Genomic DNA, 23,128 nt, shown 5'->3' with positions numbered 1-23,128 from the left:
TGGAGGGTTCTGTTACAGATTTTGCATTGTGTTGCAAGAGCTTCAATCATCACCTCTACATGTGGGCAAATTATGAGCCCGTCGCCATATTTCTTTGTATAGGCCTAGAGTCTCCGACATTTGTATAGTACATGGGCAGCAAAGGGTCTTCAATTACAAACTGGCATCAGATATAAATAAAAGTACTTGTGTAAGTGGCACAGATTCCCCGTTTATGACCTTTTAGCTAATCTTCTTATAAAATGGTCAACCCTTTTAGGGCACAAATGAAGATTTAGTCCTACAATGAATTCCCTATGAAGGTTTATACAATGCCAAATTACAGCAAAATGACCTCTAATTCTTGTGCTACTTTCCATAGATGATTTTGTAGCCAAAGTGTTGAGGGAAAAAACGCTGTTATACATTAAATGGGGTTTTTCGATTATTCATAGCAGCTAAAGGGAGGCCTCCAGACCGCTGCTCCTTCATTGTCTTTTATCTGTTTTAACAGTGGCGATGACATTAAGGGAATCCAAATGAATACTCTGTAAATGTTTTAGATTACAAAGACTGGAACAATGCTCAGAGAGCTTAATGATGTGAGTAGCCGTACCTGAACTTCTGTAATTTACTGCCAATGCTCCTCTGTATAATTACCAGGTACTCGAAAAAACAAGAACATTTAAAATTGGTTTCTATTTTTATGTATTTTTGGAAAGAACAATAAGAATTGTATAAAATAAACTACCGTAAATTAATTTCTTGTAAGTAGAGAATTGAATATGTACAGCATGTCAAAGATTTACAGCGGTAGCAGACTTGAATTTATTATTGAATTGCTTATTTTCCCCACTATGAGATATGAGAGTTTAAGTGGTTTGCCCATCTGGACAACTCCTTGGTGCACGTTTTTAGAGTCAATGGCGCTTTGACATCTAGAACTTCCCTGTATGGAGAGTAGACCCTTGGCCCTGGAGTGTAGCATAAAATCAAGTTACAGGTTCTCTGGATCAGTGTCAGAGCTCATTCACACGGCCGTAGGCATTTTCATGTGCGCCCACTGGTGCCGTAAAAACGTGTGAATGGGCAAACAAATCTAATATTTGTACACCCGTTCAGATGGCACAGGCCCCAATGCAAACACACCGAGCCGCCAACGCCGTTGGGCCTCCTCTCTCCTACTCTTTGGCTGAGTGCAATGGTAGGGGGCAGGGTGAGGGTGGAGCTAAGCTCCTACCCCCTCCTTGTCCCTTGTCTGCAGCCAGCAAATAGAGAGGAGGAGCTAAGCTTGTCCTGCCCCCTCCCATTCCAAACAGCTGGAGGGAGGAGAGAGGAGGAGAGAAGAGGGAGGGAGCTTAGCAGTCACACTGCTAACACCCCTCCCACCTCCCTTCTCCTGTCATTGGCTCCCATAGGAGCCCGTGCAGTGGTCAATGTATTCCGGCCTGAAAGATAGTTCCAGGACTATCTTTGTCAATGTCTGTTTGTTTGTTGGAGCATCACACACAAACTGTACGACCGATTGACATGAAATTTTGCACACAGTATAACCTTCACCCAGAGAAGGTTATAGGCTAAGAAATATTGAGAAATTTTGCTGTCTCTGCCACCTTATTTGCATATTTTTGCCTTTCCTAAAATTTTATTGCTGCAACCCCCAAATTTGCTTTTACCAATGATTTAAAACTGTTGCCTATAACAACCAATCACAGTGCAGCTTTCATTATACCTCAGCAGTATAATATATAACAACCAATCACAGCACAGCTTTCATTTTATCTCAGCGGTATAATATATAGGTAATACATTCACATAGCATTAATCAGCATCGGTTGCTTCCACGTATTATGCGTACGTTTTGATATCCACTTTTATTACTTAAAATGTCAGGTTTTGTATTGCATACGTTCTGCATTGGGTACCCGGGCTATTTCTTATATATATATATATATATATATATATATATATAAAATAGGATGTGTGTATGTACCACCATAACTCATGAACGCCTGGAGCAATTACAACCAAACTTGGTACATATATAAGTCATCCCATAGAGACAAATTTGGGGGGCACAAGACAGCCCCACTACCCCTGGAGACGAAGGAGGGGGGGGGAGCTGAAATTGCAGTTGAGCAGATGGTTTTTATTTCACAGTCTTAGCTAACACAGACAACCTCCTCCTCATCATACACTAATCTATTACACACACGACCTCCTCCTCAAATCTATATATATAAAGCTGAAAACCCACACTCACTGACTCACTGACTGACTTGCCACTAATTCTCTAACTTCCCGATGACGAACAAACATGAAATTTGGGATGATCATTCTTTAGGTCCTACATAGGAAAAGTAAAGGGGTCACAACTCGAAAATTCACTGCTAAGTGCAAAAGTATTAGCACCCCTGTGTAATGTACCAAATATAATTCTCTAACTTCCCGGAGTAACAAAAACATGAATTTTGGCAGGAGCATTCTTTAGGTCCTAAATTAGAAAAGTAAAGGGGTCACAACTAGAGATGAGCGAGCATGCTTGTCCGAGCTTGATGCTCGTTTGAGCATTATCATACTCGAAGGTACTCATTACTCGAGAACATTTCACCCTTTCCACACTAAATTGTTTTCAATGGAGCCGCGGCTGCTGCCGGCGTCTCCATTGAAAACAATGGTCTCCCAGCACCCCTGCATTGTTTTTCATGGAAGGGCTTTACATATATGCCCTTCCCTGAAAAGCAAGGATTTTAGTGTAAAAAAAAAATAAAACTTACCTCTCCGCCGCTGCCGTTTCCCCCGTGGGAATGAAGAACACATCTGCCGCATGCGGCAGATGTTTCCTTCACCCCTGCTAGTAAAAAGGATTCCCTGCTGCTACATCTGCCACATCTGTGACAGATACAGCACAGGAATTCTTCAAATCCGTATCGCAGCTGTCACACATGACAGCTGTGGTAGAGGATTCTGCTATTGGCACCCCGTCAATGGATTTCAGGGAAGGGCTTTAAATATAAGCCCTTCCCTGAAAGTCCAGTAAAAGTAGTGTAAAAAAACAAAAAAAATAGATACTCACCTCCCTTCAGCTGCCAGGGCTCAGCAGCGTCTTCTCCTCGCTGTCCCCAGCTCCGTAGTGCTGATCTATCAGCAGGCGCTCAGCCAATCACAGGCAGCTCTCGACGAATGAATAACAATTCTTTTTACCAGTGGGGATGAAGCAAACATCTGCCGCATGCGTCAGATGTGTTCTTCATCCCCGCGGGGGACACAGCAGTGGCGGAGGGTGTTTTGGTTTTTTTTCACACTAAAATTATTGTTTTTCAGAGAAGGGCTTATATGTGAAGCCCTTCCATGAAAAACAATTCAGTGGTGCTGGCAGACCATTGTTTTCAATGGAGCCACCAGCAGCAGCCGCGGCTCCATTGAAAACAATGCAGAGCATGGGGCACCTTGAAAAATGCTCGAGTCTCCCATTGACTTCAATGGGGTTCTTTACTCAAGCCGAGCTCTCGAGCATTACAAAAAGCTCGGCTCAAGTAATGAGTATTCGAGCATTTTGGTGCTCGCTCATCTCTAGTCACTACTCGATTATTCAATGCTAAGTGCAAAAGTATTGAAACCCCTATGTAATGTAACTTCCCAGTGGCGTACAAGCATGAAATTTGGCACAACCATTCTTTAGGTCCTAAATAGAAAAAGTAAAGGGGTCACAACTCAATTATTTAACGCTAATTACAAAAGTATTGGCACCCCTGTGTAATGTAACTTCTCGGTGTTGTACAAACATGAAATTTGACATGACCATTCTTTAAGTCCTAAATAGGAAAAGCAATGGGGTCACAACTCGATTATTCAATGCTAATTGCAAAAGTAAGTTCACCCCTATGTAATGTAACTTCTCATTGTCGTACAAGCGTGAAATTTGATGCAAGCATTCTTTAGGCCCTAAATGAGGAGAGTGGGAGGAGTGGCACATTCTGCAGAGGATAAAGAAAAAGAAAAAGAAAATCCGCGCTCCTTCAGGAAAAAGTTATCCTCTGGTAACCAATGGTTATAGAAAACCTCCTTTTTTATTTGTACGACGCGTTTCGTCCTATTGCGGACTTTATCAAGTATATACATTTTAAAAGATCATAGCACTTTATATAACAATATTACCTCTCCTGATGAGGATCCACGGCTTCCTCCGTGCCTCCGGCGCCCTCTGACGTCCCGCTGTGCGTCCCGCGTCAGACGTGACACGCAGGCACGCAACGCGATGACGTCATCACGTCAGACGCTTCCCCTGAGATTTTAGAAAAATTATAAGCAATAATTTTTATTGCCAGCAGCAACCAATCACAGCTCAGCTTTCGTTTCTTATACTTCTGAGGTAAAAGAAAAGCTGCGCTGTGATTGGTTACTACGGGCAACAGCTTTTTATTTAGGAAGACTTCCACAACAGTGTGGTGCTGCGCTCATTGTTGTGGCTCACTTTGTATATTTTTTAGGACTGCTATTCATAAAATCGCCGTTCAACGCACGGGTATATCACCTAATATATATGTGTATATATATATATATATATATATATATATATATATATAAAACACAGGGTATATCTTCTAGTCAGAAAATACAACAGATCAGATAAAGAGTATGCCTCAGCGTCTGATTTTAAGGCCTAATTCCCACGGGCGGATTTCCGCTGTGTAGCACGCAGCGGAAATCTGCGGCGTTGCCCTGCAGCTATTAGGTTCTATTGCAATGCTCACGGTGCGAAATTCCACTGCAGGAATTCTGCGCTGTGAATTCACCCGTACTCACCCGCGGCATGTTCTATTTGCCACGGGCGTACGCGCAGACGGCTTCCTTTGCAGTCAATGGAAGCCGTCCGTCACGCTATCTTCCGTTGTAGCACAGCAGAAGATAGCGTGAAAACGCTTCTTCCGCCTACGGCCGGCCGCATCGTATAAGGCGGCCTGCGCATCATGTGACGCTGTTGGCGTGTCATATGACGCGTCAGCCGTGTCATGCGCTCTACTGCTTATGATCACCGGAGCGTCATGCGGGACGTCGGGCGGCAAATCCGGAGGTAAGTATGGGGTCCCTGGGGGGGTGCCGTGACAGGCTCCGCTGCGGAATTCTGCTTGCAGAGCCCATCACGGCCCTGGGCACTAGGCCCTAGTAGTAAAAACAACATTGGTTATAAACTTGCTTTAAAAAGTTATATGGAAGCTTTGCCATACTTACAAACAAAGAATTCTTTTATCATGCAAAAAGTTCTCCTCTTCAGAAGAACTTTCTAGTCGCATAAAAAATTGTACACTAAATATGGGTTAAAATAACATGAATTTAGAAACTTACAGTACCTTTCAAGTACTTGTTTCTGCACCATCGGTTCCCCAGTCTCTTGCGGTCTTGGCTTATTTAGTTGCGATAATTAATTGCGACAATTTAAAAGGTACGTCGTTTTTTTATTTTAATCTAAATTCAATTAATTAAAGAAGTTGTTGAGCCAGAAAACCCTTTCAAATTCTCTTTAACCCCTTCCCAACCAGAGATTTTTCATTTTTTTAATAGTCATTTAATTATCCCCACCTTTACAGAGTCATTTTTGTTATTTTTCTATTGGCATAGCCGTATGATGGCTTCTTTTTTGCAGAAGAAGTTGAATTTTTCAATGGTACCATTTGATGTAGAGAAAAATGTTGACAAATTATTTAAGTGGGGAGAAATTTAAAAAGATGCAATTGCATCATATTTTGAGTGGTTTAGCTTTTACAGTGTTCAAAGTGAAGTAAAAATGACATATGAACTGTGTTCTGTCGGTGCAATTACTGTGATACCAAGTTTATATAGTTCTTTCATGTTCTGCTATTTTTAAACGTAAATTAAAAAAAATGTCTTAAACAAAAATTGCTTTCTGTAACCATTTCTGTGTCCTGTAACTTTTTAAATTTTTTTGGTCAACTGGGCTCATTTTTGAGAGCTGAGCTGTAGTTTTTATTAGTACCATTTTGGGAAACATGTTTATTGATTGCTTTTTATTCAAATTTTTCAGAGCCAGTATAACAAAAAAATGGAATTTTTGCCTTCTGAATATATTTTATGGCCTTCCCCTTGTGGGAGAAATATTGTGATATTTTAATACTTTGTACTTTTACATATGGGTGGTTTTTTTAAACTGTTCAGATTTTTATGGGAAATTGATAAAGTTTTTTCAATTTTTTTTACTGTTAAAAGACTGTATTATAAAACTTTTTGTACATCTTTATTCAGTCCCCACAGGGAACAATACTTCATTATAACTAGAGATGAGCGAACGTGCTCGGCCCCGCCCCTTTTTCGCCCGAATACCGCGATTTTCGAGTACTTCCGTACTCGGGCGAAAAAATTCGGGGGGCGCCGTGGCGGCGTGGGGGGTTGCAGCGGGGAGTGGGGGGGAGAGGGAGAGAGAGAGGGCTCCCCCCTGTTCCCCGCTGCTACCCCCCGCACCGCCGCGCCTCTCCCCGCCCCCCGGCGCCCCCCGAATCTTTACGCGCGAGTACTGAAGTACTCGAAAATGGCGGTACTCGGGTGCGTAAGTACTCATTACGAGTACGTTCACTCATCTCTAATTATAACAGCTTATAATGTCTTTTAATTTTGAATATGAAGTCATGCCATGGGTGGGACTTGATAGGCATTTATGTATGGTAGTCCTGAAAGCCTTCAGTAGGCTCCGGGGTGCCGTGGAAGCGCATCAGCAGCCCAAAATCACATTGCCTGAGGTGGCAATGTGGCATGGGAGGGGACTTCCCATTGACTCTTTAGAAACATGGTCAGCTTTGATCATGATATCCAAAACGTTAACTGTCGCAATAAGAGCTAACTCTGTTCACAGCAGCTACTGATGGCTGTCAGCTGGCAAAGACAGCTGATAGCCACCAGGTATAGAGCGGACCCGGTTCCTTATGCCCACTCCATACATCCTTACGACTACATGACGTATATTTACATGATGCTGTTGGGAATGGGGTAAAACGATTTTCTCATCACAGACAACCCCTTTCAAAAAAAGCAGCCGCTTGGGTGATCAGCTAATTGACCCACATCCTGCTTCCAGGATCCTTAGCAAAGCATTGATTTTGCCAGGTGTAGGCACTAGAAACACTGCAAGCAAATACAAGGGAAGGCTCATGTCCTCCAGAATAGAAGCTACTCTTACTGAATGGAAGTGCAAAGTGGGGACACCCTTTCATGATATCCAATTGCCCTCATTGAGCAGGAAACCACCCGGTGAAACTGACAGCTGACGCAGAGGCCAGATACTCACTTCTCAACACGTAGCTTTGTACGAGGAGGAAACTAGGATTGAGCTAGCCCTGAACTTGTGAGGAATAGAAAAATCCTTGTCTAACACAGAGCAGGGTAATCGTCCAAACAAGGACGACCCTGAGCTGGAACCTGGGTGCTGACTAACCCTGTCATGATCCTAACACCAGAACAGATCGTACCAAACAGAAACAGAGGCCGAGGATGAAAGTAGGTAACAGAGAGCCTGGAAGGAACCCAAGTAGCAAATAACTACAGCAAACTGATGATCAGTAGAAACAGAGATCACTGCAGGAGCAGCAGCCACAAGCTGTCATAAGGTACGACAACACTGCAGCACTGATGATCAGGTCTGAGGGAGCTTTATAGCAGAGTAATTGGTAAACAGCCTCCAGATTAGTGAAGGAGTCAGGAACGGTTAACTCCGAAGATGCTGGAGCAAAATAAACACCAACTTAGATAACAGACAGAGCAGAGCAGCAGACATGTCTGATATACCTAACAGTTGTCTTCATGAGACAACTCCTTTAACTAATGAACAAAGATTACCCAATTTCTAGAGATAACATATTTGTCAGCTATTAAAGTAGCCCAGAGATGTCAAGTTTAGGTCAACTGTGTGTCTATTGTTAATAACTCAGGGGAAGATGCATTAAGAATATGCATCTCCTGAAGAGTTTTTCAAGAGCACTATAGAAGAAATAACTTTTTTATCGTACCAGGGTAAAAGCTAGTTGACAAATGGCACAGAATTGTCTCTATTAGAAGCTTTTCAAACAAGTTAGATGGGTAGAGCACTGAGGCTGGTTGCTAGTTTGCTTTTATCCACTTTCAAAGCTTTATGTTATAGACCAGCTGTATGACGCAGCTTTTAGAGCACAGCATGTGCAAGTAGAGTGTGACCAGAACACCTACTCATAGACTTCTGCATCGACCTTTCCTATTTCAAAAAGGAATGAAACATGCTGAGTAATTATATGAGAAACAGGAAAGTGCTACAATGTATATTATTATAAAGTATTCCAAATTATGCATTTTAAAGCTGAAGTAAATCTATTTTGACATTTTATTGCATTTGATTTGCGTAAAAAAAATTACATTTGCACTTCATTTTTTTATGCGTTATTTTATGTTATTATGAATGATTTAATGGCATCTACATCCTAATAAAATGAACTGAAAACCTCTCAATAGATCAGTAGATATAAAGTTGCCCTGGTTTATTCAGCATCAACAGCTACTCTACAGTAAGCTCTCCAGCAGCAGATGCCACACTATGCCCCCTGCTGTCAGTGCTGGTCATAGGGTGCATGTGCGTGTCTAGGCTGCCTCTTAAAGGGCCAACTAATCTTGGTACTTCCCTGGTTATTGAACCCAATAGAGGGTGCCTGAGCAATAGGTCCATTAGATTCTATGAAAGTGATACTAATTTATGCTTGACTCCTGATTTTGACCCATGCCTGTTCACCCAGTTTACCTAACTTTCTTCTATTCTGACCTTGGGCTGTTTTTGGACTATGATTTGCTAGATTGCTGTCTGCCCTGACCCTCTACCTGTCTATCTGCTTTGCATGAACTCCTCCGACCTCAATATGTTATATCAACCATGTCTCTGCTTGTCCCTGAATTGTGTAAGCTACCACTGCACCAAAACTATTCCTTGGAACACCCATCTGCCCCAAGCCTTTTTAATTAGACTATATAGCTTGGTGTCCTACTTTGCCTGATTTCATTTGGAGGCTTATGCTCAAAGAGTCATTTTAATTAGATCATATAACCTTATATCCAACTACTCTGAATCAATTGAAGGCTCAGACCCAAACGACAAGTATCTGTTACACTTAGGACCCGTCTGAAACCATGGTCATCTGGACATGCAGGATGAGCCCACAGGCTTTGATCAAAATATGTGCCAAGAACCTTGCATTTTTATGTGGTTAGTATATGCAAGAGTCATGCAATGTTATTCAGATATTAGATGTGCATGAATGCTGTTGCCACATGTTTCTGCTTGTACTGTATTGCTGTAGGCATGGCCTACCTGCGCTTTTGCATTTCATTTGTTTGTTGGATATGCTGACTTTATGTGTGTTTTTTTTTCACTTTCAATTTTTATTTATTTTAATTTTGCTTTGTATCCAGAAATGTTTAGCGAGTACATTACAATATATTCTTAATTTGGTTTAATACAAGTGCCAAACAAGTCATACATTTTTAAGCAATTAAACGGTTTGTTAACTATTAACAAATCCCTCTTAGTTGTAATCTGGAAGCATACATCTTCTATACATCTGAAGGGATATCTGAAGACTTAGTGGCCTGGCCAGGGTCTCTTTTGCATATTTATAGGGACATTGGAGTGGGATGAAAGGTAAAGGGGAGATAAAAGGGAAGGGGGTTGGGGGGTGCCATCACTCACGGAATTTCCACCCAGAACCCAACATGCAGAGTAGTATAAAAACCACTCTCGTCAAGAAGTTAAAAGTCTGTTATGTTGTGATGGTAGAATGTAATTCACCCATGGGCTCTAGATTCTCCGGAAAGCTCCATGGCAGTCTAACAATATTGAGGTTAGCTTTTCATTCAGGAGATACCAATTCAATCTTCTTTTTACCTCAAAAAAGTCCAGAGCAGCCGTTTGCCAGGATTGGGCTATCGTCTGGTGGCTAAAAAGAAGAACATAAGTAGTCTCTGTGAATCTATAGAGATATTTGTTATATGTTTATTTAGCAAAGTTTCCCAAGGATTCTTTCAGATATTGCATCCGGTCACTGAAAAAATCAGTTGGTAAACTCTGATCCATAATCTTTTGACTCTGGGGCATGACCACAAAATGTAAATCATGTCTCTAGGAACTTGACAGCCTCAAAAGCAATGTAGTGAATAACCTGGAACTGCATGGGCTATTCTGGTGGGAACTAGGTACCAACAAAATAATACCTTGTAGGATATTTCCAGCATTCAAGTATTGCATGCACTTTTGTTGGTTGATTCCCAAATCTGAGACCATTCGTCATCAGTAAGGGCATTACCTATGTCCATCTCCTAATTAGATACGTTGCTTAGTTGAGTAGGAGGAATGGACTAAGGTATTATAAATTTTCATGATGATACCTTTAGTGTGAGGGTATTTGAGGCAAAAGGGGAGAGGGTTAGGGATAGTGGGCAAGTAGTGTTCCTCAGAAGGATTGAAATTGCTTTATTTGCAGATATGTAAATATTTCTGAGGAAGGTAATTGATAATTTTTCTGTAGGGTAGGGAATGGGATGACTCCTTCCTTTGAGAGTAAGTGGTACACTTTAGTGATACCTCTGTCTGTCTAAGCCTGAAAAGCCCATGGGGCCTCATTACCAGGAGGGAAAAGGGGATTCTTCTAAAGTGATAGGAGTGGCAGGTGGGGTGAAATTAGGCCTCCTGAGTACTTTATGGAGTCCCAAATTTTAAGAGCATGCTTCATGATGGGGTTGGTTAAAATGGGTCTATTTATTGGGGTGGTCCATAAAATGGATTAAGTTTGAAGAGGATGTAATTCAGGGGCCTCTAGAGATAAGCAGAGAGAATATTTTCTGGTGAGTGGAGTAGTGCTAATTGGGCTATTTGGGCTGCCTGATTATATTTCAGAATGTTAGGAACCCCTAGTCCTTCTTGCTGCCTATATCTGGAAAGAGTAGAACGTGAAACTCTTGGATTAGAGTCCTGCCATACAAAGCGGAGTGATATCTGTTGAAATGTTTTCAAAATATGTCTTCGAACTGATACCTGGAGGGCTCTAAATAAATAAAAGAAGTTCAGGAGAGAAAAGTCATTTTCAAAGAGTTCACCCTACCAATCCAAGATATTTGATAACGTTTCCAGGTTTCCAGGAGTAGTCAAAGTCTCCTAAGAAGAGGGGGATAATTGTGTGGGGGTCATCGGGTCCAACCCCCTGCTCAGTGCAGGATTTACTAAATCATCCCAGAAAGATATTTGTCCAGCCTTTGTTTGAACACTTCCATTGAAGGAGAACTCACCACCTCCTGTGCTAACCTGTTCCACTCATTGATCACCCTCCCTGTCAGAAAGTTTTTTCTAATATCTAATCTGTGTCTCCTCCCTTTCAGTTTCATCCCATTGCTCATAGTCTTTCCTTGTGTAAATGAGAATAGGGCTGATCCCTCTGCAGTGTGACAGCCCTTCAGATATTTGTAGAAAGCTATTAAGTCTCCTCTCAGCCTTCTTTTTTGTAAGCTAAACATTCCCAGATCCTTTAACCGTTCTTCATAGGACATGATTTGCAGACCACTTACCATCTTGGAAACCTTTCTCTGAACTTGCTCCAGTTTGTCTATGTCTTTTTTAAAGTGGGGTGCCCAGAACTGGACACAGTATTCCAGATGAGGTCTGACTAAGGAAGAGTAGAGGGGGATAATTACCTCACCTGATCTAGACTCTAAGCTTCTCTTAATACATCCCAGAATTGTGTTTGCCTTTTTGGCTGCTGCATCACATTGTTGACTCATGTTCAGTCTATGATCTATTAGTATACCCAAGTCTTTTTCATATATGCTGCTGCTTAGCCCAATTCCTCCCATTCTGTATGTGCTTTTTTCATTTTTCTTGCCCAGATGTAGGACTTTGCATTTCTCCTTGTTAAATACCATTCTGTTAGTCACCGTCCGCTGTGCAAGCTTTTCTAGATCATTTTGAATACTCTCCCTCTCTTTCCTAGTGTTAGCTATCCCTCCTAGCTTTGTGTTGTTGTCAAATTAGATCAGTTTCCCATCAATTCCCTGCTCCAGATCATTTATAAAAATGTTGAACAACACTGGGCTCAGGACAGAGCCTTGTGGTACCCCACTTGATACGTTCTTCCACTTGGATGTGCAGCCATTTATGACCACACTTTGAGTACGATGACTCAGCCAGTTCTGAATCCACCTAACAGTTGCCTTGTCGATCCCATATTTGGTCATTTTTTTCAATAAGTATAGTATGAGATACTTTGTCAAATGCTTTACTAAGGTCAAGAAAGACTATATCCACCACATTTTCCTGATCAACCCAGTCAGTAAATTAGTAAATTGCACTCCTGAAATAGTTTAATGAATCCAAGACCCATTGGAATGGGAAGTTTGATTGGAGTTTCAAGACTATATGCGAAGGCAATATGACATTAAAGGCTCTGGATATGGCGTTGTTGTTAACTTTTAAGCCAGATATGGACCCAAACCTGGACAGTTCTGCCACTAAATTAGGCATACTGATGTGAGGGGAGGATATTAACAATAAGATATCATCTACAAATAGACTGATTTTATATCATACTGAGGCAATTTCAATCCCTGTGATGTTTGGATTGTTTTGAATTTTCATTGCTAATGGCTCCACAGCCAATATAAACAGGGGGAGATATGGGACATCCCTGCTTTGTGCCCCTCAAGATTGATATTGTGTCAGAACAAATACTTTTGTATCTGATAAATGCTTTTGGAGAAGAATATAATATTCATAACCATGTTAAAAATTCTTTCGGTAGTGGCATAAATGTGTAAGGTGTGTGACTCGGCATATATTGTCAGAAGCCTGGCGACCTGGTACAAACCCCACCTGATCTCCTCTTATTAAATAACGAAGAGCTGTGTTCAGGCGTTTGGCCAAAATTTTAGTTAATAGTTTCATATCTACATTAATAAGGGAAATTGGATGGTAGTTCTCTGTTTAGGGAGTCCCTCTCCAGTTTGGGGACCATCGAAATAGCTGCTAAGTAGAGATGTTTGTCCTACAGTTTGCCCATCTCACATTGTATTGATATAATCTACAAGAGGAGTGCTGAGTGTTGCTGTAAATTTCTTATAATATAATACAAAGAACCCATCCGGGCCAGGACGTTTGTTAGTTTTGAGGGATTTGATGGCATTCTTAACTTCGTCTGGTGTTTTTTTGGAGGTTAAATATTCTAGAAATGTTTCGCTTAAAACCAGAAAGGCTAGGTCTTGAAGATATGAATCAAGCTGACCTGAGGGAATTGAGTTAGTCTGAGAATATAACTTTGTTACAATTTGTTTGAATTCTGACCATATGTGTTTGATTCCTGTTTAGGGGACCCTGCAGCTAAGGCCAGATCCCTCAAAAAGGTGTTAAAGGGTGAAAACCAGGGGACCTTAAGGTGCAATAAAACTTGAGATTGTCCGTATGACCAAAAGTTGGAAAATCTTCTTTTCATCACATTCAAATTTGTTTGTTTTGCCTCCAAATTATAAAATTTAAAGCCTTCCATAAGCATCGGCTTTCAACGAATAAACAATGATTTTACCATGAAACTTTGTAAACGCACCGAGCCACAATAAGTTCTCTGACTTTGGAGTAAATGATTAGTCATGTCTCATTATGTTTATTTAAAACGCATTGACCAGCTTTTGAGAAATTTCCTCTGCATAGAAATGGAATAAAGCTCTTCAGGAGGTCTTTTAAATCAAAACTGTAATGGAACAAATGTGGGAGTAACAGTGCTGTAATCCATTATTTGATCCTAAATATGTTTGCAAATCAACAATGCGTTGATGCATAGCCTGACTACATCACACAACTCAGTACATTTTAATGGCTTCTGTCTGAATTGCAAACTATTATCTTTTAAAGGCCCAGTAGCTAAAATGCATTTGGCACATTAACCAAACAAGGAATGATAGCATCCTTGCTTCAAATAGTGAACCATAAAACAAGAGCCTATTGTTCATCTCCAGAGAACATGAAGCAGACATTGCTGTTACATAAGTAAGAAGCAGTAGTAGCTATTGAAATGCATTAGTCATCCTGTAAGAAAAGAGTAGACTTTCTTCTATGCTCATCATTTTGTACAAATTCAGTTAGTGATATCTAGTCCTTACAGTGGCCCCCATAGAGATTGTCCAGTTGTAAAGCATTGATGGACTATCCAGAAGATAGGCCAACAATAGTAGATCAGTGGGAATCTGCCACCTGGGAACCCCGCTGATATTCACTGGGCCAGTGTGCTAGTGTATTGAGCTGATTTCTGCAGGAAGCAGATAGCTCCGTTCTCACTGCAGTGGTCAGGTTTAGTATTACAAGCCAAATTCTCATTGAAGTGAATGAAAGCTATGCCTGTAATACCAAGCCTGGGTACTGCAGGGGGAACAAAGCTATCTGCTTCATGCACAAATCAGCTCAGTGCAAGCACACAGTAGCCAGGCAAATATCTCATTAGCAGGGATCCTAAGAAGCAGACCGCCACTGATCTACTATTGATGGCCTGTCCTAAAAACAGGCCATCAATGCTTTACAACTAGACAACCCCTTTAAAGTTGAATTATCTTATGAAATCTCATAGAGATGGGGAAGGATCCTGCATATTAGGCTGGCCATACACTGTAGATAACTTCTGGTTAAAACTTGCTTGTCTGACAGCTATTCTTCCTGGTTCATACAGATGCATACTCCACTCAGCTGAAGAGGCATGTGTTCTAAATAGTGATAGAGGAGTAAGCTACTGCCAAACAGAGCTGGCAAAAATGTGTCTGCCCTGAAAGCTAAAGGATCGCTCATGTTAAAATTCAACCTTCCTGATCCTTTTCCCCCAAGGCATCTTCTGTCAGTGAAATTCGAGATACAAGCATATAGATCAGAGCAAGCTGGTCTCACTGAAGTCAGCACATTCGGATGACATTCATCTAATGTGTATGGATGGCCATCTTTACAGTCCTATTAATTCATGGAACTGAGCTGAAATGCCCCATACAACCTGCAGATAGGAGTGGCACAGTTTTTGGAAGAAAACAGTCATGTCTTTCCTTTACTAGACAGCCCCTTTAAGGTCTGTTTAATATGACTTTAAGCGGTTTGGGTCTTGTATCTGGAATACTATGATCATCTGCAATACATCATGTCTGGTAATACTAGTTTGCACAACCAGAGGTGAAACGTTTTGGATATCAAAAAGGAGACAAACCGGTGACCTGTTATACAGGTTTTTTTGGAATAACTAAAAATTCTAAAATTAAGTTTAGCAAGGTACGAAGAACTACATGGACAAATATACAAGAATTCACCTGAACCGGAGCAGTGTCACAAGCAGAGCACCTGCCCTGGAATAGGCAAACCCACTGCTGAAAAGAGAGCAGGAACTAGCCTGAGACAAACTGGCAGTAAGTACCACTAGATACTAAACCTCTGAGACTAAGGTAATATAAATAACCAAACTGATTGAAACACTGATATTAACACTGAAATATCTGAGACTAACAACTGAGTATTTTCTGGAACTGTTTCTGGCCAATACCGGAACAGTATAACCAGCACCCTTTTTATTTATAAAATAAATCCTGTATTTTCACATTGTCCACTAAGCCTTATAATAATCTGATACTTCATGTTATAGTTGAACTTTGCTGTATCTGTACATTGTCTTTAAAGTTGGCCATGGACACACAATCGCTGTCCACTAGATGTTTTTTTGGTCACCAGCTACCAGCTCCTATCATAAAACATGTTCTTTTGACTTGACTCAACAACCATGTTTCTGCAATACAGATAAGAGGATAATCTGCTTCTAGATACCTCTAGTGCCAACTATCTTAGGGATAATCATTAGAATCAGACAAACTGTCCTTTTTGCATTTGGATAGGAAGAAGATATTGCTGTTCATTTGTGCAAGTTTCTTCCAATCTATTAAGTCCCAAATTATCCTGGTATCTACCAGAACTTTGCTTGACATCATCATTGGCCAATCCCTCTAGACTGTTTTTGGCAGACCACAAGTCTTTGGGATTTAGTAGTCAAATGTCTATGGCCATATTGAAAGCTGAAGTGATAAAGCAGCTGAAAACGTTTTATGCTTTCCTTTTTCACCTAGTGGTTTGGTGGTCTCATGATATGTAGGCCTATCATGAGGGAATGGTAGATGACTCCCACTGAACACAAAGAATCAACTGACTGAGATAACATTTGCTCTGAAGGAACACATCTTGGTTGATTTTTAGCTGATTGTTGATGCTTATAAGATCAGTGCAGGACCAAAAAGCTGAAGTAGAAATCAGAACGGTAAGTAACTTCTGTAGACTGGAGTACCCAACCCTTGGAACAAGGACTAGAGTACTATACCACTGAATATTAAAAATTGAGGTACCAATTAGAGATGAGCGAGCACCCAAATGCTCGGGTGCTCAGTACTCGAGACGAACTTTTCACGATGCTCGAGGGTTCGTTTCGAGTAACGAACCCCATTGAAGTCAATGGGCGACTCGAGCATTTTTGTATATCGCCGATGCTCGCTAAGGTTTTCATTTGTGAAAATCTGGGCAATTCAAGAAAGTGATGGGAACGACACAGCAACGGATAGGGCAGGCGAGGGGCTACATGTTGGGCTGCATCTCAAGTTCCCAGGTCCCACTATTAAGCCACAATAGCGGCAAGAGTGGGCCCCCCCCCAACAATTTTTACTTCTGAAAAACCCTCATTAGCAATGCATACCTTAGCTAAGCACCACACTACCTCCAAAAAAGCACAATCACTGCCTGCATGACACTCCGCTGCCACTTCTCCTGGGTTACATGCTTATAGCCGGTTCCACTGAAAGCAATGGGCTGCCGGCGTGCGCGGGATGAATTGTCGGGAAGGGCTTAAATATAGAAGCCTGAGCCAATCAGAGGCAGGTCTGACTCACACCCCCTTCACACCCACTGCCGGCCGCCGCGGCTGAACTCCGTCTGCCGGGACAAGGTGAGTATATATTTTTTTTTTTATTTTAACACATTTCTGGATGAATTGCAGGGAAGGGCTTCTATATTTAAGCCCTTCCCGACAATTCATCCCGCGCACGCCGGCAGCCCATTGCTTTCAGTGGAACCTGCTGTATTGCCGGCTCCATTGAATTCAATGGGCAAACATCGTTCTTCTCTGCCACAGCTGTTACAGCTGTGGCAGAGAAGAATGATTTGTCTTCTATATGTTCTCAATGGGGTCGGCACTGCTGCCGCCGGCCCCATTGAGCGCATATAGAGAAGAGAACAGGAATCGCAGATAGGTGCGATCTGCGATTTCTGACTATGGCCTAAGAAGGACCGTTGGGGTTCTTGAAGCCTAAAATAACCCCGGCATCAGCAGCACTGTCCCTGATCTCTGTCAGAATGCATCTGTGGCGAGCCGCGGGCGGGCAGATTTTAATACTCGGGTGACACCTGATCTCGCCAGCCACTCACTGCAGGGGGGTGGTATAGGGCTGGAACATCACAGGAGGAAGTTGTAATGCCTTCCCTGTCTTTCTATTGGCCAGAAAAGCGCGCTAATGTCTCAGAGGTGAAAGTGAAAGTAACCCGAACATCGCCTGGTACTCGTCTCGAGTAACGAGCATCTCGAACACCCTAATACTGGAACGAGTATCAAGCTCGGACGAGTACGCTCGCTCATCTCTAGTACCAATCTGTCGGATACTAGCAAGCTAGTGAACATCAGGACATAGAATGTAAAACTCTTGTGTGTGTGTTAATAGGCTCCATTGATCCTCCACAATAAAGGTTTTTGTGCCAAATGCCTTGATAATTAGAGAACAGTTACTGTACATTAACATTTTATATTGTTCTCATTAAAATTAGCTGTTGATGAAGCATAATGTGAGTAGATTTCATTAACGCCTGATCAAAATAGCTGCATGTGTCAACCAAAGTGATAGAGAAATACATTGTTTAAATACCGGAAGAGAAGAAGCCTTCCACACATCCTATATCTTGCAGACAGCTAAGAGAAGGTGAATAAGTAATAGGAATTCTATGAGCTGCTATATAGTGCCTACTTGGGAAACATACCTCTGCACATACAATATGCTGTACGATGGAGAATAACATGACTTGTTTTATGTCAGAATCTGCATGAAAATTTTCCTAATGAACTCAAGACTACAGAATGTACAATCAAACTGTAAGGTGAAAAGTTTTCCCAGTATTCAGGAGTGTTACAGCAACTTTTTACTTTTCAGTTGCTTTGGAGCTATATACCTGTGCAACATCAGCCTATACCAAAGAACAAGGATTTGCATCCTTAGTGTAGCTAGCTGCATCCCATTACCCCGGGCAACCGGAATAATTTCTGGACCACCAACCCTTCTGAAGTAGTCAGTGATATAACATGTAATGCTGTATCTCTCAAGAAAGGCGTCCAGGCCCCTGTTAAGCTCTTTTATCGAATTTGCCATCACCACGTCCTTAGACAGAGAGTTCCACAATATCACTGCTCTTACAGTAAAGAACCCCCTTCTATGTTGCTCTAGAATTATGTATAAATAGATGATGGGAGAGATCTCCGTATTGTCCACTGATATATATACATAGTTATTAGGTTGCCCCTCAGCTATCTTTTTTCTAAACTAAATAACCCTATTTTGATATTGTCTCTGGGTATTGTAGCCAGCCAATTCCACATATTACTTTAGTTGCCTGCCTTTAAACCCTCTAAAACTGTACACAATCTTCTATCCTTAATATTCCTTTATTCCAGTTTCTATGAGGATTAGTATTATTTTTATTTTTTTTTCAAATCAGATTTTTATTAACATTTTTCAATATTACAGGGTACAAGCGATTTGTGACAAGTAAATATATGTATCGATAAACATCGAGTTATAGCAGGGTGATGAGATGGAAAAATTCAATCGTCACATAACGCTAAAAAAAAAAAAAAAAAAAGGAGAAAAGGGACATAGGATACGGGGATATCCTTCAAGTCGCCAAAGACATTACTTAAGTAAGAAAAGGACAAAGACAGGGAATAGGGAGGTATGTGGCAGGGTAGGGAAAGGGTAGGAAGGTGGGGGGGTGGGGGGATGGGGTGATAAGAGCAAGGAGGGATACGTGCAACACCTACATCAGAGCGAGAAAATGTCCATGAGTCTCAACTCGCGCCAAGAAGACCAGATTCCAAGGAATTTATCATGGGTATTCCTGTGCCAGCTGGATAACTCCTCCAGATTGAAGGTCATGTCGGCCCTCTCCTGCCACTGTGACAAAGAAGGGGGTGCCTCGCGTTGCCAGTGTAGAGGTATCAATGCCTTAGCAGCGTCTATAAGAAATGCTATCAGCTTATCCTTAAGAGGGTGAAAAGCCAGGGAATGTCTCCAAAGGAACACCATCTCGGGCGTAAGGGAGAAATTTGGTTTAATCTTCCTCAGAGCCTCCTCCACTCCCTTCCAAAAAGGCACCAGCCTCGCGCAATTCCACCAAATATGGAGGTAGGAGCCTATCTCCCCATTGCATCTCCAACATCTCCCATGTGGAGCCAATTTTTTACACACAGAGCCATTGCGGAGTCTTGTACCATCTGACGAGAAGCTTATAATGTGATTCTTGAGCTAAAGTACACGGTGAAAGGCCAAACGAAGTCCTCAGAACCGTTTTAATGTCCCCCTGGGATAGGGAGATGCCCAGTTCTTTTTCCCAGGAATTGATAAAGGAGGGCTTAGCTATGGTCTGAGGGATGACAAATTGTTTACGTAGGGATGAAATTTTCCTCGCCTTCGGGTTCGCCTCTCTAATTGCCCTTTCGAAGGGTGTCAGGGGTCTAGTTGATCTATAGGCCTTGATAAGGATTATTATTATTAGATAACATATTATGTCACATACTGGCATTTAGTGAATCTCTTGATTAACATTTACATTATTTAAAAATCAGTCATTTTTTCTTACAGCTTTACACTGAACAATTACTGCATCGGAAACCTACTCAATAACAGGTTGGTACATCTTTTGAGCAATCACAACTTTTAGACCTCAGGGAACAAATTCCACAAGGTGGCAAACATCCCCATACTCAGCTCAACCCATGTCCGCTGCAGCAGCTCAATCAGTTGGAGCACATTTTGCGGTTAAGTGGGAGCAGATCTCACAGCCCTTTCCAGCATATCCCAAAATGTGGAATGGGGGTTACAGTCCGGTGAGTTTGGGGGTCAAGGCAGTGTGGAGAATTCATTGTTGTGTTCCTCAAATTACTCCCTAGCGAACTAAGCTCAATGACATGGAGCATTGTCCTGTTAAAAGATGGCACTGTGGTCGGTGAAAACGTCCTGAAGACATCTACTATACCATTCAAGGATTGTAGTATGATGATCAATGGTCCTAGTTTGTGCCAGGAAAACACTTCCCGGACCACTGGCCTGTTGAACCCCAACGTTACACACATGAGATATGGCTTCATGCTTTTCATGCCAGATCTGGACCCAGCCATCTGTACGGTTCAGCGAGAAAGCATAGCTGAGCAGAAAAATGCAGCAGCACCACATGGGGTACAATAATTTATGCACATTTTTGAACAATTTACTATTGGATTACTATTATATTTACTTCACTTTTAAATTTTAGACTCCTAGTACATATTTTGATCCAAGTGATTCAACTAATAATGGGAATCTGTCACGTCTGATAAGTACCATAAACTAAGTCATGGTTCTCATAGGACAGGGAAGGTGGTCTACGAGGGTGTACTTCTTAAACTTGTCCATCTCCCTATTCCCTCGCTCTCCCTTCTGAATGTCAGCCTTTAATCTGTGAGTGTGACTGTTTTCTTCAGTCACTGTGCACACTCCTGTAGAGAACAGTATATGTGCACACACACTGACTGAAGAACAGAGTTATTTTCACAGACCGAGCATCAACTTTCAGGGATGAAATTGAGAGAACGGGAAGCCAGGTAAGTATAAGAAGTTCACTTTTGAGCTCCATGCTCCCTGTCCTATAAGTACCATAGCTTAGTTTATAGTGCTCATAAGATGTGACAGGCTCTCTTTAATTTTTTGCATATAAAAGGGACAGATAACTTGCTGTGCATTGGGGGTCTCATCACTGACCCCCCCCCCCCACACACACACACACACACACACACACACCACCACCACCACCAATCTCAAGAACGGAGCTCCCATGTCCCTCATCCTGCAATGAGGAGACTGCATGGAGTGCTGGTCACGCAAGTGCTCCAGCACTCCATTCACTTTCAATGGGACTCCTGAGTATCCGAGCAGCACATTCACTCGGGTATTTCCGGTTGACCGCACATGTTAAGTTAGTGCTCCATTCACAGTTATATCCCTGCAGTGACAGGAGAATGGGACATTGGAGGCCCATTCTCCAGATCGGTCGGGGTCTCAGTGGTGAAACCTCCACAATCAACAAGTTATGCCTTATCCTGTGGATAGGCGATAACTTGATATTCTGGTACAACCTCTTTTTCATCCACAAAGCTGTGCTGAATTTTTCATTTGCTTCTGATATTACATGGTATCTAAAGAATTGCTCACTATACTGCATATTTCTTCACAGATCTTCAAAACCTATTCAAATGTCACCTCCGCTCACTCTACCGCCTTTTTGTCTTTTCTCTCCACTTCCACCTCTAAAGCTTCTCTTGTGCCTCTCCCCTCATCTGTTGTTTCTTACAAGATATTCGGTACGTCTCTACTCTTTACATCGTCAAACACAGCCTAACAGCAGATCTGCTCTCATCTCTAATAACCCTTACTTCAATCACTGTAGTACAGTAGCACTACAACCTCTATCATCTAGCAAGACGAATACTGCTTATATCAGATCATTCACCTATGAGTATAGATACCAAGTAGGAGATAACAAGTATAAGCCATTCAAACACTCTTTTAATGGAAATTTTCAGGATTTCTGTATAAAGACAAATCATTTCAGAAGTTCTTCGAGGCTGAACTCAACAAATTTATCCAAGATAAAATCCAACAAGGAATACTAACGTTGGAGACTGCAAAAGAATTCTTAAGGAGGCATATAATCGTATATGTTTATGGTTTAAGGAAGAAAAACGCTGAAAGATCAACTGAGAAAAGCAATCAATACAAGTTATATACTGGAGTAAATGCAGAATATGTACAGCTAAAGAAAATGTATATCACAGAAAAATATCAAAAACTTCAAAAACAATAAAAAAGAACCTTTATTAGAACTAATTAAAAATGGATAATATAAGATAGATACATTAACTTATCATAAAATCATACAGTTGGAAGGGACCTCCAGGGTCATCGGGTCCAACCCCTGCCCAATGTAGGATTCAGTAAATTATCCCAGAGAGATGTTTGTGCAGCCTTTGTTTGAAAACTTCCATTTAAGGAAAACAAATCACCTCCCATGGTAACCTGTTCCACTCATTGATCACCCTCACTGGCAGAAAGTTTTTTCTAGGATCTAATCTGTGCCTCCTCCCTTCCAGTTTCATCCCATTGCTTCTGGTCTTTCCTTGTGCAAATGAGAATAGGGCTGATCCCTCTGCACTGTGACAGCCCTTCAGATATTTGTAGACTGCTATTCAGTCTCCTCTCAGCCTTCTTTTTTGCAAGCTAAACATTCCCAGATCCTTTAACCGTTCCTCATAGGACATGATTTGCAGACCGCTCACCATCTTGGTAACTCTTCGCTGAACTTGTTCCAGTTTGTCGATGTCTTTTTTTTAAAATGGGGTACCCAGAACTGGACACAGTATTCCAGATGAGGTCTAACTAAGAAAAAGTACACAAGAAAAATTACCACACGTGATCTAGACTCTATGCTTCTCTTAATATATCCCAAAATTGTGTTCACCTTTTTTGCTACTGATGTAGAATATAATGACAATAAATCAGCAGCTATACAGATAAGAGTGACAGGTGCGACGATCCAGATAAGTAATATCTGACAATATGATAGCATAAAACGCCAGATATCAAAAGTAATAACCAATGACTAAAATTATTGCATAAAGTGCCAAGTAAGAAAATAACCCACTTTTCATAGGCAACATAGTTAATAGAATCTCAGCACAAATATACAGGGACAAGTGCAACATTCCATATATGTAATACCTAACCAGAC

General features: G+C 41.5%; 1 long non-coding RNA gene across 1 annotated transcript; it reads left to right on the top strand.

The window, feature by feature from the left end:
* Window positions 1-15,336: 15,336 nt before the first annotated feature.
* LOC136609880 (uncharacterized) lies at window positions 15,337-21,989 on the top strand. Its single transcript, XR_010790057.1, has 3 exons — window positions 15,337-15,417; window positions 19,948-19,992; window positions 21,924-21,989. It is a non-coding gene; the product is annotated as an uncharacterized lncRNA (long non-coding RNA).
* Window positions 21,990-23,128: the final 1,139 nt, after the last annotated feature.

Source organism: Eleutherodactylus coqui, chromosome 1 (genome assembly GCF_035609145.1).
Source record: "Eleutherodactylus coqui strain aEleCoq1 chromosome 1, aEleCoq1.hap1, whole genome shotgun sequence".
Lineage (NCBI taxonomy): Eukaryota > Metazoa > Chordata > Amphibia > Anura > Eleutherodactylidae > Eleutherodactylus > Eleutherodactylus coqui.
The sequence above is the reverse complement of the archived record's forward strand: the minus strand, read 5'-3'. Positions and strand labels throughout refer to the sequence as shown.